Source organism: Nerophis lumbriciformis, linkage group LG21 (assembly GCF_033978685.3).
Source record: "Nerophis lumbriciformis linkage group LG21, RoL_Nlum_v2.1, whole genome shotgun sequence".
Lineage (NCBI taxonomy): Eukaryota > Metazoa > Chordata > Actinopteri > Syngnathiformes > Syngnathidae > Nerophis > Nerophis lumbriciformis.
In genome coordinates, this window is record NC_084568.2 from 10447350 (window position 1) to 10464927 (window position 17578).

The following is a 17578-nucleotide window of genomic DNA, read 5'->3' on the forward strand; positions in this document are numbered from 1 at the left end:
CGTAGCACCTTTGTCAAATTATTTTAGCAAATCCCAAATAATCTGGCAGCATTCACTACTTGTTTGGCTAGAAGACTCGTTGTGTTCACCCGCTGGATTAAAGATGTCCTGTATTTTCTCAAACTGGAGAAAATGAGGCTGACATTGAACGATTGTTCTGTGAAGTTTCAGGAAGGGATAAATTCCTAAAATATGTAAAAAAAAAAAAAAAAGACTGATCTTAATTTAAACCCCGATTGAAAGTTAGATAATCGATGAGCCTTTTGTCTGCTTTTGTATATTGCTGCACCGTGATGGGGACATTCAGGAGTGCAGTTGTCTGTGGCTCCATGTCAATATCTTCCTGTACTTACACTACATTGCCAAAAGTATTTGGCCACCTGCCTTGACTCACATATGAACTTGAAGTGCCATCCCATTCATATCCTGGAGCATTCAAAGTTCCTTTCACTGGAACTAAGGGGCCAAGCTTAACTCCTGAAAAACAACCCCACACCATAATTCCTCCTCCACCAAATTTCACACTCGGCACAATGCAGTCCGAGATGTACTGTTCTCCTGGCAACCTCCAAACCCAGACTCGTCCATCCGATTGCCAGATGGAAAAGTGTGATTCATCAGTCCAGAGAAGGCGTCTCCACTGCTCTAGAGTCCAGCGGCGACGTGCTTTACACCACTCCATCCCAAGCTTTGCATTGGACTTGGTGATGTATGGCTTAGATGCAGCTGCTCGGCCATGGAAACCCATTCCATGAAGCTCTCTGCATACTGTACGTGGGCTAATTGGAAAGTCACATGAAGTTTGGAGCTCTGTAGCAACTGACTGCGCAGACCTCTTTGCACTATGCGCTTCAGCAGCCGCTGACCCCTCTCTGTCAGTTTACGTGGCCTACCACTCTGAGATCGGTAGGTTGTGAGTTCAAACCCCGGCCGAGTCATACCAAAGACTATCAAAATGGGACCCATTACCTCAGGCCCGGCCCTAACCAATCTGGCGCCCTAGGCAAGATTTTAGGTGGCGCCCCCCCACATCGGCAGTGAAGTGTATATACTCACAAGAAACTGAATAGCTTTGTCTTTGACCTTTTTTTTTTTTACTTACAACTATACCTAATATATAAAGGGGTGGAAAAGTGACTATTACCTGCAGGGCAAACATTAGCTAACCAGAAGGCAATAACAATGTAAACAAAAAACACCTGCTTAAAAGATTTAATACAAATGTCCCTGAGGAATGTAAGGTGGGAGTACTGTAATTACCTAACGTCACATTATTATTTTCCATAACAATTTAGCCCCCTCCACAATATTAACCCGACGTTAAAACAGAACTAGCTATTTATTGATTAGCAATTGCCGAATCATGTAACATTAGCTTAATGCTAAAAAGCCAGCTACTATCACATTCTGTAACAGACAAATAATTTCATGTAGGCTAACGTTACCTACCTGCTACCTCTGTCTTTTCTCGTTTCTCCTCTTCTTTTCTCTTTTTTCTTCCCTGGGCACCTGACAGTTTTGGCCGTTTTGACATCTTGTGTTGATTTTTTGATGTGGTGACGTCCAAAAAGAGTCATGGTACGGGAAGGGAGGGGGCGCACCGTGCAGGGGGGGGAGGGGGGGTAATGTTTTGTAATGTTGTAACAAATAATATTTCTAATAAATAGGCTTTACTTTGCATTTTAATTAACGTGGGATTATTTTTTGTATTTAGAAATAATAGTACTAACTTTTTTTTTTTTTTTTTCTCCAACATTTGTGGCACTGGCGTGGCGCCCCCTGATGGACGGCGCCCTTAGCATTTGCCTATATGGCCTATGCCACGGGCCGGCCCTGCATTACCTCCCTGCTTGGCAGTCAGCATCAAGGGTTGGAATTGGGGGTTAAATCACCAAAAAATGATTCCCGGGCGTGGCCACCGCTGCTGCCCACTGCTCCCCTCACCTCCCAGGGGGTGATCAAGGGTGATGGGTCAAATGCAGGGAATAATTTCGCCAGACCTAGTGTGTGTGTGACAATCATTGGTACTTTGTTGTTGTTTTTTGTGTTTTGTGGCTGAGTTGCTGTTGTTCTCAAACTCTTCCATTTTCTTATAATAAAGCTGACAGTTGACTTTGGAATATTTAGGAGCGAGGAAATTTCACGACTGGATTTGCTGCACAGGCGGCACCCTATGACAGTTCCATCCATCCATTTCTTACCGCTTATTCCCTTCGGGGTCGCGGGGGGCGCTGGAGCCTATCTCAGCGGAAGGCGGGGTACACCCTGGACAAGTCGCCACCTCATCGCAGGGCCAACACAGATAGACAGACAACATTCACACTCACATTCACACACTAGGGCCAATTTTTAGTGTTGCCAATCAACCTATCCCCAGGTGCATGTCTTTGGAGGTGGGAGGAAGCCGGAGTACCCGGAGGGAACCCACGCAGTCACGGGGAGAACATGCAAACTCCACACAGAAAGATCCCGAGGCCCGGGATTGAACTCACGACTACCTTCGTATTGTGAGGCAGACGCACTAACCCCTCTTCCACCGTGCTGCCCGCCTATGACAGTTCCACGCTGGAAATCACTGAGCTCCTGTGAGCGCCCCATTCTTTCACAAATGTTTGTAGAAACCGTCCCCATGCCTAAGTGCTTGATTTTATAGTGATTACGTGATTAGGACACTTGATTCTGAACATTTAGATGGGTGGCCAAATACTTTTGGCAATATAGTGTATTTGACTGATGCATGCTTTTACCCCCCCCGAGTTTCTTATTTTAATCTGGAGGCGTGTCTTAATGAAATCAAACAATGGATGTCCGCTAACTTCTTGCAACTCAACACTAAGAAAACGGAAATGCTGATTATCGGTCCAGCTAAACTCTCTCCTTTGAGTCACACATTAAGAGTGTTACTAAAACGGCCTTCTTTCATCTCCGTAATATCGCTAAAATTCGTTCCATTTTGTCCACTAGCGACGCTGAGATCATTATTCATGCGTTCGTTACGTCTCGTCTCGATTACTGTAACGTATTATTTTCGGGTCTCCCTATGTCTAGCATTAAAAGATTACAATTGGTACAAAATGCGGCTGCTAGACTTTTGACAAGAACAAGAAAGTTTGATCATATTACGCCTATACTGGCTCACCTGCACTGGCTTCCTGTGCACTTAAGATGCGACTTTAAGGTTTTACTACTTACGTATAAAATACTACACGGTCTAGCTCCAGCCTATCTTGCTGATTGTATTGTACCATATGTCCCGGCAAGAAATCTGCGTTCAAAGAACTCCGGCTTATTAGTGATTCCCAGAGCCCAAAAAAAGTCTGCGGGCTGTAGAGCGTTTTCTATTCGGGCTCCAGTACTATGGAATGCCCTCCCGGTAACAGTTAGAGATGCTACCTCAGTAGAAACATTTAAGTCCCATCTCAAAACTCATTTGTATACTCTAGCCTTTGAATAGCCCCCCTTTTTTTTAGACCAGTTGATCTGCCGTTTCTTTTCTTTTCTCCTCTGCTCCCCCCTATCCCTTGTGGAAGGGGAGACACACAGATCCGGCGGCCATGGATGGGGTGCTGGCTGTCCGGGGTCGGGACCCGGGGTGGACCGCTCGCCTGTATATCGGTTGGGAACATCTCTGCGCTGCTGACCCGTCTCCGCTCGGGATGGTTTCCTGCTGACCCCACTGTGGACTGGACTCTTACTGTTATGCTGGATCCACTATGGACTGGACTCTCACAATATTATGTTAGACCCACTCGACATCCATTGCATTCGGTCTCCCTAGAGGGGGGGGGGTTACCCACATATGCGGTCCTCTCCAAGGTTTCTCATAGTCATTCACATCGACGTCCCACTGGGGTGAGTTTTTCCTTGCCCTTATGTGGGCTATACCGAGGATGTCGTTGTGGCTTGTGCAGCCCTTTGAGACACTTGTGATGTAGGGCTATATAAATAAACATTGATTGATTGATTGATTGATTAATTTGATTTTGTATATAATTTGTGTGGGTTGCTCGTTTGGGGGAGAATAAATTAATATTTGACGCGAGTTTAATTGTATTTCTGGACTGTATATGTCAACAATCCAATTAACAAATGTTTAAGAGAAATGCAGTTATGATCCGGCTGAACTTGCAAAACAGCAAGAGGCCAGCAGGTGGCAGCACTACATACTCAACGACACAGGAGCACTGAGATAAACAGAGAAGAAGAAAAGTGTTTGGAAAGTCTCGCCATTAGACAATTAAGACACCTGACATGCTCCTCCATGAACCAGCCGGTAAGTTGTCTCGCAGGTAACAATTATTGACTTAAGTGTTGTTCTGACGGATTTTTGCAAAGACTCGACGTGTTGTTTGCTAACTGGCTCTGTGAGTGAACGACGGACTCCATTTTTCTGCGTCCCAGTTGAACAAATATATCAGCTACATAGAACATCACATCTGGATATAAAGCACGGCATTAAGGTCAATTAAACGTTTGGACTAATTTTCTCTGCGTTGAATGAAGCCAACAACGAATGTTATCACTTCCGCCTCGGCTTCGAGAGCGCGCCATTTGTTTACAATTGTTGGCGTGGAGTCACGTGACCGACAGGCACTTCCGGGTTTCAAGGGGGCGGGCCTAGCAGTCTTATTATAATTTTTTTTTTTTTTTAAATAAACCTTTATTCATAATATGCAACATTTACATATAAGCAAATAAATAATAATGATCAAAACATGTACAGAAACAGTACAAAACAACGCCAGGGGGTTATAAACTCAATAAAGCAACTAAAATAGAATGCTATATATATATATATATATATATATATATATATATATATATATATATATATATTAGAGATGCGGTTTGCGGATTATCCGCGGATCGGGCGGATGAAATTTTAAAAAATTAGATTTTATCCGTGGGTCGGGTCGGGCGGTTGAAAAAAAAAAAAAAAAGATTTTAAATAGATTCAGGCGGGTGGCAGTTAAACCATCCATCCATCCATCCATTTTCTACCGCTTATTCCCTTTGGGAATTCGGAAATATATATACATAGTTAAATGTTGTTACCCACATACGAAAAACGAGCAGGCACCTGCTGCATATGCCACAACAGAAGAAAAAAGAAAAAGAAAAGATGGACACTTACGGAGCGGAGAAGGGACGCCTCGCCGGGGTCCGGGACCGAGGCCCCTTCCCCCCGAGAGGGCCCCACCGGGAGCCGTAGCTTAGGCGATCCGCGAGAAGAGCCCGACGCACGTCCAGGGTCACCACCGCGCCCACCGCACCGACACCCCGCCTCGTCCGCCTTCGCCGCGGCCGGCGTCACGCGCAGCAGGTAAGCAGCTTACCTGCCCGCCACCCCCGTGGCCGGGGGCGCGTAACAGGGGTCACTCCGCGCGCAGTGCGCTCACGAAAGGGGTGGGGCTCACCCTGGTTGATATAGACAGCAGCAGGACGGTGGCCATGGAAGTCGGAACCCGCTAAGGAGGTGTAACAACCCACCTGCCGAATCAACTAGCCCTGAAAATGGATGGCGCTGTAGCGTCGGCACCATACCCGGCCGTCGCCGGCAGCGAGACGCGCTTGGAGGTGCGCTCAGCGCGGCTCCCATATGATTGCGCACTGGTGTGCGTCTGGGCCGTGACAGCATGGCACGCGAATGTCTGTGCTGCATTGGATCAGTCTCCTTTCTTTAACAGGCAAAAGCTTTATAACCTCACTAATGCCTTGCATCGTCTATATTAGATATATAACAACGGGCGGGTGCGGGCGGATGCGGTTCTGATTAAATTTTAGGTCGGGTGGATGGCGGATGGTTGACGACTTTCTGATGCGGTTGTGGATGAAATAATTGCCTATCCGCGCATCTCTAATATATATATATATATATGTGTGTGTGTGTGTGTGTGTGTAACAAAGTGTAAAGCCATAGGCTCACACAAGTTCCGTAAATAATCCAAATGTGGAGCACAGCGTCATAGTTTTCACAGCTTTTTGGTTGTAAGAGGTAGAAAGCGTTTTAAAGTAAAGTTCCAATTCTTTTTTTAAAGGCACAAAAAACAGGTCGGCTATTGAGAAACGTACTTTTATGAGTATAAAACTTAGCCAATAGTAGAATGAGGTTGCAAAGATACAATTCCTTTTCAAAATGTTTTTCATACAGTATAAATCCATTAGGAGTCCTATTAGGCCACTTACTGTTTAGTAGCCTGCACCAGTGCCCATTTGGGCCTCTTTGGAAAGGTTTACAGACAGAAATGGGATGAAGTGGATTTAGACACCATTGAGAAAAATAGTTGCTCTTTTGAAGTAAATTATATTTTTTTTAACCTTAAAGGTGGACTGTACTTTGTATTTTTAATCTTGCCCATCATTCACAATCTTTATGTAAGACAAGAGCATGTATGTTTTTCTTTTTTTATGCATTCTAAATAGTAAACAAATGAGATTTAAAAGTCTGCTTATAAAGTTAAAGTACCAATGATTGTCACACACATGTGGGGAGATTATCTTCTGCATTTGACCCATCACCCTCACCCCCTTGAAGGTGAGGGGAGCAGTGAGCAGCAGAGTGGCCACGCCCGGGAATCATTTTTGGGGATTTAACCTCCAATTCCAACCCTTGATGCTGAGTGCCAAGCAGGGAGGTAATGGGTCCCATTTTTTAAGTCTTTGGTAGGACTCACGACCTACCGATCTCAGGGCGAACACTCTAACCAGGGTGTACCCCGCCTACTGCCCGAACGCAACTGAGATAGTCTCCAGCACCCCCCGCAACCCCGAAAGGGACAAGCGATAGAAAATGGATGGATGGAAGAACACGTATGTTTTACTTTTTTATGCATTCTAAATAGTAAACAAATGAGATTTAAGTCTGCTTATACTGCGATGAGGTGGCGACTTGTCCAGGGTGTACCCCGCCTACCGCCCAAATGCATCTGACATAGGCTCCAGCACCCCCCCGCGACCCCGAAAGGGACAAGCGGTAGAAAATGGATGGATGGACTGAAGTCTGCTTATAATGGAGCCAATTGGAGTCGCTCTGTTCCACCTACAAAGCGCTCTAAAATCATCCAAAAGTCTCCAAGGTTTTATATACATGATGTATGTATTTAATGTTGTAACATTCATAATAACATGTGATATGGATGTATTTTGATATTTTTAACCATTTGGTGACATATTAATTTAAAAAAAAAAGCATCACAAAGTTTGCTTTTGCCTTCAACATCACTGATTATTACTCACTGCGAACTTCTTGAGAGCCAACAAACATAGTAAAACATCATTTGCTGTACAATGTCTGGTATCATTAGGATGCCGACTGATAGAATGTTGTTGTATTCCCATTTAGATGGAGAATGACTCATAATCTCGCCATTCCCGAGTCTAAATTAGCTGCCAAAGTTGACCAACTTGTTGGATTATGTCCTCATCCTTCTACTATCAAGGGGAGAGGTCTGATTTATCAGAATCAGAATCAGAAATACTTTATTAATTATGATCTTGGATTTACTTTCACGAGCTCCGAGGCAAGAAAGCAGCTGTTGATGTCAAGCTAGTGAGCTCTCTGCGATCACGGCACCGCTATAGTTTGACTGCGCTCGTGCATATAATAAAAATGTTGCCAATATTTGGTAAATATTCAAGTCGCGAAATGTAAATGGAGTAATGTTTGCGGTTTTTTGGATGGTTATTTATTGGGTTTTTTGGGTGGAATATAGGACGTCCCATTGACTCCATTGTAAGCGGACTTTTATTTACGAGTTAGAATGCATGAAAAAAAACAACATCCGTTTGCTTTTGCCTTCAACAACATCACTGATTATTAGTCACTGCGGACTTATTGAGAGCCAACAAACATATTCAAATATCACTTACTGTACAATGTCTGCTGTCATTAGGATGCCGACTGTTAGAATGTTGTTGTATTCCCATTTAGATGGAGAATGACTCATAATCTCGCCATACCCGAGTCTGAATTAGCTGCCAAAATTGACCAACTTGTTGGATTATGTCCTCATCCTTCTACTATCAAGGGTTGGAGGGCTGATTTATGATCTTGGATTTACTTTCACGAGCTGCGAGGCAAGAAAGCAGCTGTTGATGTCAAGCTAGTGAACTTTCTGCGATCACAGCGCCGCTATAGTTTGACTGCGTTCGTGCATATAATAAAAATGTTGCCAATATTTGGTGAATATTCAAGTCACGAAATTTAAATGGAGTAATGTTTGCGGTTTTTTGGATGGTTATTTATTGGGTTTTTTGGGTGGAATATAGGACGTCCCATTGACTCCATTGTAAGCGGACTTTTATTTACGAGTTAGAATGCATAAAAAAAAACCCATCCGTTTGCTTTTGCCTTCAACAACATCACTGATTATTAGTCACTGCGGACTTCTTGAGAGCCAACAAACATATTCAAACATCACTTACTGTACAATGTCTGCTGTCATTAGGATGCCGACTGATAGAATGTTGTTGTATTCCCATTTAGATGGAGAATGACTCATAATCTCGCCATTCCCGAGTCTAAATTAGTTGCCAAAGTTGACCAACTTGTTGGATTATGTCCTCATCCTTTTACTATCAAGGGTAGAGGTCTGATTTATGATCTTGGATTTACTTTCACGAGCTGCGAGGCAAGAAAGCAGCTGTTGATGTCAAGCTAGTGAACTTTCTGCGATCACAGCGCCGCTATAGTTTGACTGCGTTCGTGCATATAATAAAAATGTTGCCAATATTTGGTGAATATTCAAGTCACGAAATGTCAATGGAGTAATGTTTGCGGTTTTTTGGATGGTTATTTATTGGGTTTTTTAGGTGGAATATAGGACGTCCCATTGACTCCATTGTAAGCGGACTTTTATTTACGAGTTAGAATGCATTAAAAAAAAATACATCCGTTGTCTTATCTCTCATAATGATTGGGAACCATCGGCAAATGTCCTTAAAAAGCGCTGTTCCCCTTTAAAGTCGTCATTGTTTAGTAAAACACAAAAGGTATTTTCAGTGTCTGTTATTATGGATTATTTATTGTTTTTCTCCATGCGCTCAGGTGGAATTTTACTAACAGAGATTGAGATTCCATTTCATGTTTTTTTTTTACATATTTAGGCTAATGAAGTTATTGACCTTCCAAGTACAATGGTTGAAAATACTACATTTATTATTTTTAAACGGCTTATTTGCAGTAGTATTATTATTATATATTAGAATTGCATTACTGCATAATTTGGCCACCGTTAATGTAAACTTTTCAAAATTGCCAATGTCAAATGCTTATAATTTTTTTTCTATACAGACATAGTATGCTTTTGATTATAAATAACGACATGGGCATTAAATGAGTTTTCCATCCTGATGTGGACCAAATCTGATGCAAAGTTATCAGATTTGAAGCACTTTAGGAGTATCTCGCACTTGTCTTTTCTAAAGTAAATCTGTAGATCATCTACATCAGGGGTGCTCATTACGTCGATCGCGAGCTACCGGTCGATCTCGGAGGGTGTGTCAGTCGATCACTAGCCAGCCATTAAAAAAATAGTCCTAAAAATGAGCGATCATAAATCTTCACTATGACGTCACTTTCGTCACTTGATTGACATTCACGGCACCCGAGGGTCTTCTGAGATGACGCTGGCTGCTGCCAGCTCATTAAAATTACCGACTGGAAGGCGAGAAACACTTTATTTCAACAGACTCTGGCGCGTGCCTGTCGTCAACTCCAAAGACCGACTGCACAGTTGCACAATAAAAGCGCTACTTCCTCCTGCCTGCGCTACCAAAATAAGAGTCTCAGAAAGCTGGCGTGCACAAGCTAGCAAGCTACGGAGTTTGCCGACAATGTATTTCTTGTAAAGTGTATACAAAGGAGTACGGAAGCTGGATAAATAAAATGCCAAAAACCAACCACTTTCATGTGGTATTGGACAGAAAGGAGGACTTTTTTTCTCCTCCATTCGAAAATGCGGACCTTATTAGCACTACTGTCTGATTCCAATCAATGCAAGTCATCACAATCAGGTAATACACTAACTTATATTCTTGTCTTCATGAAAGAAAGGAATCTATGTGTTAAACATGCTTGTATTATCTTTAAACACCTTTAACTTATTAACAATATTAACTATATGTGTTAAACATGCTTGTTTTATCTTTAAACACCTTTAACTTATTACCAATATTAACTATAAGTGTTAAACATGCTTGTATTATCTTTAAACACCTTTAACTTGTTAACAATATTAACTATATGTGTTAAACATGCTTGTATTATCTTTAAACACCTTTAACTTGTTAACAATATTAACTGTGTTAAACATTCTTGTATTATCATTAAACACCTTTAATTTATTAACAATATTAACTATATGTGTTAAACATGCTTGCATTATCACTAAACATCTTTAACTTGTTAACAATATTAACTATATGTGTTAAACATGTTTGCATTATCTTTAAACACCTTTAACTTGTTAACAATATTAACTATGTGTTAAACATTCTTGTATTATCATTAAACACCTTTAATTTATTAACAATATTAACTATATGTGTTAAACATGCTTGCATTATCACTAAACATCTTTAACTTGTTAACAATATTAACTATATGTGTTAAACATGTTTGCATTATCTTTAAACACCTTTAACTTAACAATATTAACTATATGTGTTAAACATGCTTGTATTATCATTAATCACCTTTAACTTGTTAACAATATTAACTATATGTATTAAACAAACTTGTATTTTCATTAAACACCTTTAATGTATTAACAATATTAACTATATGTGTTAAACATGCTTGTATTATCATTAAACACCTTTAACTTGTTAACAAAAACATATGTTTCATAAATAAGTAAATATAAATTATATATATGAATGAGGTAGATCCCCACGACTTGATCAATTGAAAAGTAGCTCGCCTGCAGAAAAAGTGTGAGCACCCCTGATCTACATCAACAATGTGATTTGTCTGAGTGGCTGGACAGGACGGTGTGAAAGAAAAAGGAAACAGAGCCATAGTCACATTAGAGGTGTACTCACTTTAGCCACCAGATAGCGGTGTTGCAGCATTAAACGATTTCTGTTTACTCCTGTTTATTGTGTATGTGTGAGTTAGCGATATATATTTACGTTTTGATTCTGTGCCCTGCTAAATGATTTTCAAAGTAGTATTTTCATGTGTATGGAATATGTTCATGGCCAGTAGATACACAAGGTATGTTTTTTCTTTTGGTGACGTCATATGTTCTGTCTTGTCCAAGACTATGTTTACACAGCATGTCAAAGTGGCCCAGATCAGATTTTTTTTTAAATCAGATTTTTTTCCCCCAGCTGACTGTATGCACTGTAAGTAAAATGTGATCTTTATCAGACTCCAGTGTAAATGTGCACAGGCCCCAATGTGGTCCCAATGTGGTCCCAATGTGGTCCCAATGTGGCCTCCACGTCACTTGCATGCGCAGTTCAAAAAAGTGAAGCCAAAGGAATTTTCCGTAAATGAACAAGGAAGTGGCTACTACTACAAAATAAATTAAAAGTCGCTACCATAGATATGGTCACCACACCCTAAAAATTAGTGTTATATTACCTGAAAAGAAATAAAAGTAATATAATGCATGAATGGATGTACAAAACTCAAAACCAGTGAAGTTGTCATGTTGTGTAATTTGTAAATAAAAACAGAATACAATGATTTGCAAAATCCTTTTCAACCTATATTCAATTAAATAAACTGCAAAGACAAGATATTTAATGTTCGAACTGAGAAACTTAATTTTTTTTGCAAATCATTACCTTAGAATTTAATGGCAGCAGCACATTGCAAAATAATTGGCACAGGGGCATTTTTACCACTGTGTTACATGGCCTTTCCTTTTAACAACACTCAGTAAACGTTTGGGAACTGAGGAGACCAATTTTTGAAGCTTTTCAGGTGGAATTATTTCCCATTCTTGCTTGATGTACAGCTTAAGTTGTTCAACAGTCCGGGGTCTCCGTTGTGGTATTTTACGCTTCACAATGTGCCACACATTTTCAATGGGAGACAGGTCTTGACTACAGGCAGGCCAGTCTAGTACCCGCACTCTTTTACTACGAAGCCACACTGTTGTAACACATGGCTTGGCATTGTCTTGCTGAAATAAGCAGGGGCGTCCATGATAACGTTGCTTGGATGGCAACATATGTTGCTCCAAAACCTGTATGTACCTTTCAGCATTAATGGTGCCTTCACAGATGTGTAAGTTACCCATGCCTTGGGCACTAATACACCCCCATACCATCACAGATGCTGGCTTCTCAACTTTGCGCCTAGAACAATCTGGATGGTTCTTTTCCTCTTTGTTTTGGAGGACACGACTACCACAGTTTCCAAAAACAATTTGAAATGTGGACTGGTCAAACCACAGACCACTTTTACACTTTGCATCAGTCCATCTTAGATGAGCTCGGGCCCAGCAAAGCTGGCGGCGTTTCTGGGTGTTGTTGAAAAATGGCTTTCGTTTTGCATTGTAGAGTTTTAACTTGCACTTACAGATGTAGCGACAAACTGTAGTTACTGACAGTGGTTTTCTGAAGTGTTCTTGAGCCCATGTGGTGATATCCTTTACACACTGATGTCGCTTTTTAATGCAGTACAGCCTGAGGGATCCAAGGTCACAGACATTCAATGTTAAGTGCAGTGATTTCTCCAGATTCTCTGAACCTTTTGATGATATTACAGACCTTAAATGGTGAAATCCCCAAATTCCTTGCAATAGCTCGTTGAGAAATGTTGTTCTTAAACTGTTGGACAATTTGCTCACGCATTTGTTCACAAAGTGGTGACCCTCGCCCCATCCTTGTTTGTGAATGACTGAGCATTTCGTGGAAACTGCGTTTATACCCATTCATGGCACCCACCTTTTCCCAATTAGCCTGTTCACCTGTGGGATGTTCCAAACAAGTGTTTGATGAGCATTCCTTAACTTTCTCAGTATTTTTTGCCACTTGTGCCAGCTTTTTTTTAATCATGTTGCAGGCATCAAATTCCAAATGAGCTAATATTTGCAAAAAATAACATTTTCCAGGTTGAACGTTAAGTATCTTGTCTTTGCAGTCCGTTCAATTAAATATAGTTTGAAAAGGATTTGCAAATCATTGTATTCTGCGATGAGGTGGCGACTTGTCCCGGGTGCAGCTGAGATAGGCTCCAGCACCCCCCGCCCCCGCGACCCCGAAAGGGACAAGCGGTAGAAAATGGTTGGATGGATGTATTCTGTTTTTATTTACGATTTACACAACGTGCCAACTTCACTGGTTTTGGGGTTTGTATATAGTGTAATATATTTGGGAGTGTTGTAATCTTTTTATGACTGTTAAGTAGAGGAGACACGGACATCAGCATACATCTACGTTAGCTTTATTTTTCAACTCACTTGTAAGCAAATACGCCACACCGTCAATTCCGGTCTTTCAACAAATGCTATTTCTTCGGAATAAAAATATAAAATATACTTTGCTCACCAAAACCGGACGTTGTGATGAAGTATCCACTTCTGCTGCCGGGCTGCTTGCATCTCTCTCTCCCCGCGACGTAAAGTTTGGACACACCTTCTCATTCAATGCGTTTTCTTTATTTTCATGACTATTTACATTGTAGATTGTCACTGAAGGCATCAAAACTATGAATGAACACATGTGGAGTTATGTACTTAACAAAAAAAGGGTGAAATAACTGAAAACATGTTTTATATTCTATTTTTTTTCAAAATAGTCACCATTTGCTCTGATTACTGCTTTGCACACTCTTGGCATTCTCTCGATGAGCTTTAAGCACACCTGTGAAGTGAAAACCATTTCAGGTGACTACCTTTTGAAGCTTACAACCATTGAAATGCTTTCGACGGTTCAACGCTTACAATAATTTGAAAACAGCACTGCACACTGGCGGCTACGGTCTAAAAAAATGATTTGTAAACGTCCCACAGGCTGTAATTTGCCCAGGTCTGAGCCACACATACGTCTATCTACACAAGTCTTGTATTTGCACCTTTACCCAGATCCTCACCAACAGCACTCTAACTATGAAGCAGCCTTACAGTTTGGTGTAAAGTGCCGACGCATTAATTAGTGCTGTCAAATGGACTTTTAACCACTGGCTTCCTCTGTAGTAAAAATTGGTGTTCTTTCCCCCCCAAAAATGTCTGACTAGCAAAAGAAAAATGGAGTCTGATCCTCGGGAGGTTTTGTGGAAAAGGCCATGAGAACACAGCAGTGCTACTGTATGTTTCGCAGCTGTGTGCGATGCACTTCATCAATAATACAAATACGTGAAGACACACACACACTGTCAGCAGCCAACAGGATGATGTCATCTCCAGTTTTTGATAGCGATGACTGTGGTTCACTCACCCTGGGAGTAATAAGTGAAAGAACCGTAAGGAGTACCCGGTGTGTGTCACGTTTGTTCCGAGGTTTTAAAGCCCCACTTAAGAACTTTCAGTTTTGGTTGACTTTGGCGGCGCCAGTGGACTAAAGTGGTAGTGTTTTGCCAGAATAAGGCCACATTTCCCATGAGCACTCTGCCGCACTATAAAATTTCCAAATATGCGGGGCCAATTTTGATATTCTTTATTTTCAAAACCTGTATATATATATATTTTTTATTTTATTTTATTTTTTAAACATTTTTTATTTATATTTTTAATTTTTTTTTAATTTTTTTTTTTTTTTTAAATTAATTTATTCATTTTTTTTATTTTTATTTTTTACTTCGGCCTCTCCTTAAGTTTGTCCCCAGAGACCTGGAAAGGTCTGTCATAAAAATGTTAAAAACAAGTCATATATAATTTTTTTTCCCCCAAGCTTAAACTTCTTGATCAACTTCAGATCTATCTGTCAATACAGAGTTTCTATTTTACTTTTCATGTTTTATGCCCTTTTTGTTCAAGAAAACTCTGTTTTTTATGGCAGGAAAAAAAAAAATGCAACATTTCCCCCACAAAAAAATGTCAAAGTGTAATATTAGATGTGAAGTAATTGAAGTCCTGCAAGTCAATATTTCATAACATTGATTTTGATTTAGTATAATTTTTTGAGTAATGACGTTTTTTTTTGTTTTTTTTCATAAAATATCACTAAGTTTCTCAGGGATCCAAAAGGGTCCAATAAGTGTTAGAAATAAGTCATAAATTATTTTGATTATTTTTTTACTTTCACCACAAATCTCTAGATCAAATTCAGACAAATCTGTCCATTATATGTTTTTATTTTTTATGTATGTTGTGTATGTGTTATGCCCTTTTTTTATGGCAAACACACAACATATGCAATATCCCCCCCTGCCAAAAAAATATGTCAAAATGGAATATTTGATGTGGAATAATTGGAGTCCTGTTGGTCAATATTTAATAACAACATTGATTTTTATTATTTTTTGAGCAATGACAGTTTAAAAAAAAAAGAAATCCCAGTAAAATTCTCATGGTTTCAAAAGGGTCCCATAAGTGTTACGAAAAGGCCTTACATCATTTTTCTTTATTTTTTACTTTCAACACAGGGCCAGATTCCTTATCAAACTCATGACCTCTCCTGGGCCAAATTGAAGACGTCGGTGGGCCGCAGTTGGCCCGCGGGCCGTAGTTTGGACACCCCTGTTCTGGCATCTGTTGGTTGAAAATACCTGAAATGTTGCAGATGCGACAATTTCAAAGTTGTCTCGGAGCCAAAATCTCTGCTTGGCGCTGGAATTTACGGAGTTGGGCCCGGTTTTTACTCTGGTGTCACGTAGCTTGCGTGGACGACATGTCCCCTCCCCCTGCGTAACTTCTCGCAAGGCTTACGTGCGCCTCCCAAAAATCCTCGGTTTGCGTCGCCAGCAAACGCAGAGCTGTGATTGGTCAGTTTTTGCAGAGGAAGGACTTTGCTTGAAATGCACAAAATATTCTATGAAATACAACAACAGTGAGTTTACATTTGCATGAAAACTGATATTGCGTACTTAATTTCTAGGTGCGCTCCAAAAATAATTACTGAATGTGTAGTTTTTCAGCCTATTGTGTTGTTTCGTCCAGAAGAAGTTTCTTCTGACATCACATGGACAAAGATAAGACCTTCTCGAGAAATGTTCTGTTGTCAGATGTAACAAAAATTGAGCTGTTTGGCCACAATACCCAGCAATATGTTTAGAGGAGAAAAGGTGAGGCCTTTAATCCCAGGAACACCATCCCTACCGTCAAGCATGGTGGTGGTAGTATTATGCTCTGGGCCTGTTTTGCTGCCAATGGAACTGGTGCTTTACATAGAGTAAATGGGACAATGAAAAAGGAGGATTACCTCCAAATTCTTCAGGACAACCTAAAATCATCAGCTCGGAGGTTGGGTCTTGGGCGCAGTTTGGTGTTCCAACAGGACAATGACCCCAAACACACGTCAAAAGTGGTAAAGGAATGGCTAAATCAGGCTAGAATTAAGGTTTTAGAATGACCTTCCCAAAGTCCTGACTAAACGTGTAGACAATGCTGAAGAAACAAGTCCATGTCAGAAAACCAACAAATTTAGCTGAACTACACCAATTTTGTCAAGAGGAGTTGTCAAAAATTCAACCAGAAGCTTCATAGAAGCTTGTGGATGGCTACCAAAAGCGCCTTATTGCAGTGAAACTTGCCAAGGGACATGTAAGCAAATATTAACATTGCAGAATGTATACTTTTGACCCAGCAGATTTGGTCACATTTTCAGTAGACCAATAATAAATTCATAAAAGAACCAAACTTCATGAATGTTTTTTGTGACCAACAAGGATGTGCTCCAATCACTCTATCACAAAAAATAAGAGTTGTAGAAATGATTGGAAATTCAAGACAGCCATGACATTATGTTCTTTACAAGTGTATGTAAACTTTTGACCACGACTGTATATGTGTGTATATATACAGGTATGTAAATATATGTATGTATATATATGTATGTATATATACTGTATGTATACTAGAGATGCGCGGTTTGCGGGCACAACCGCGGAGTCCGCGGATTATCCGCGGATCGGGCGGATGAAATTTAAAAAAATTCGATTTTATCCGCGGGTCGGGTCGGGTCGGGCGGTTGAAATAAAAAAAAATTAGATTTTAAATAGATTCAGGCGGGTGGCAGTTAAACCAATTCGGAAATATATATACATAGTTAAATGTTGTTACCCACATACGAAAAACGAGCAGGCACCTGCTGCATATGCCACAACAGAAGAAAAAAAAAAAGAGATGGACACTTTTACGGAGCGGAGAAGGCCCCCGACGCCTCGCCGGGGTCCGGGACCGAGGCCCCTTCCCCCGAGAGGGCCCCACCGGGAGCCGTAGCTGAGGCGATCCGCGAGAAGGGCCCGACGCACGTCCAGGGTCACCACCGCGCCCACCGCACCGACACCCCGCCTCGTCCGCCTTCGCCGCGGCCGGCGTCACGCGCAGCAGGTAAGCAGCTTACCTGCCCGCCACCCCCGTGGCCGGGGGCTCGTAACAGGGGTCACTCCGCGCGCGCAGCTTACCTGCCCGCCACCCCTGTTGCCGGGGGCGCGTAACAGGGGTCACTCCGCGCGCAGTGC

The 17578-nt window shown here is 41.2% G+C and overlaps 1 protein-coding gene across 1 annotated transcript in view; it reads left to right on the forward strand.

Annotated features, from left to right (window-relative positions):
• Nucleotides 1-4184: 4184 nt before the first annotated feature.
• Nucleotides 4185-17578, forward strand: part of ntrk1 (neurotrophic tyrosine kinase, receptor, type 1) — a 223849-nt gene continuing 210455 nt past the window's right edge. The window contains exon 1 of the mRNA XM_061983098.2: nt 4185-4273. The gene's annotated coding sequence lies outside the window, so the exon portion shown is untranslated. The remainder of the gene's footprint in view (nt 4274-17578) is intronic.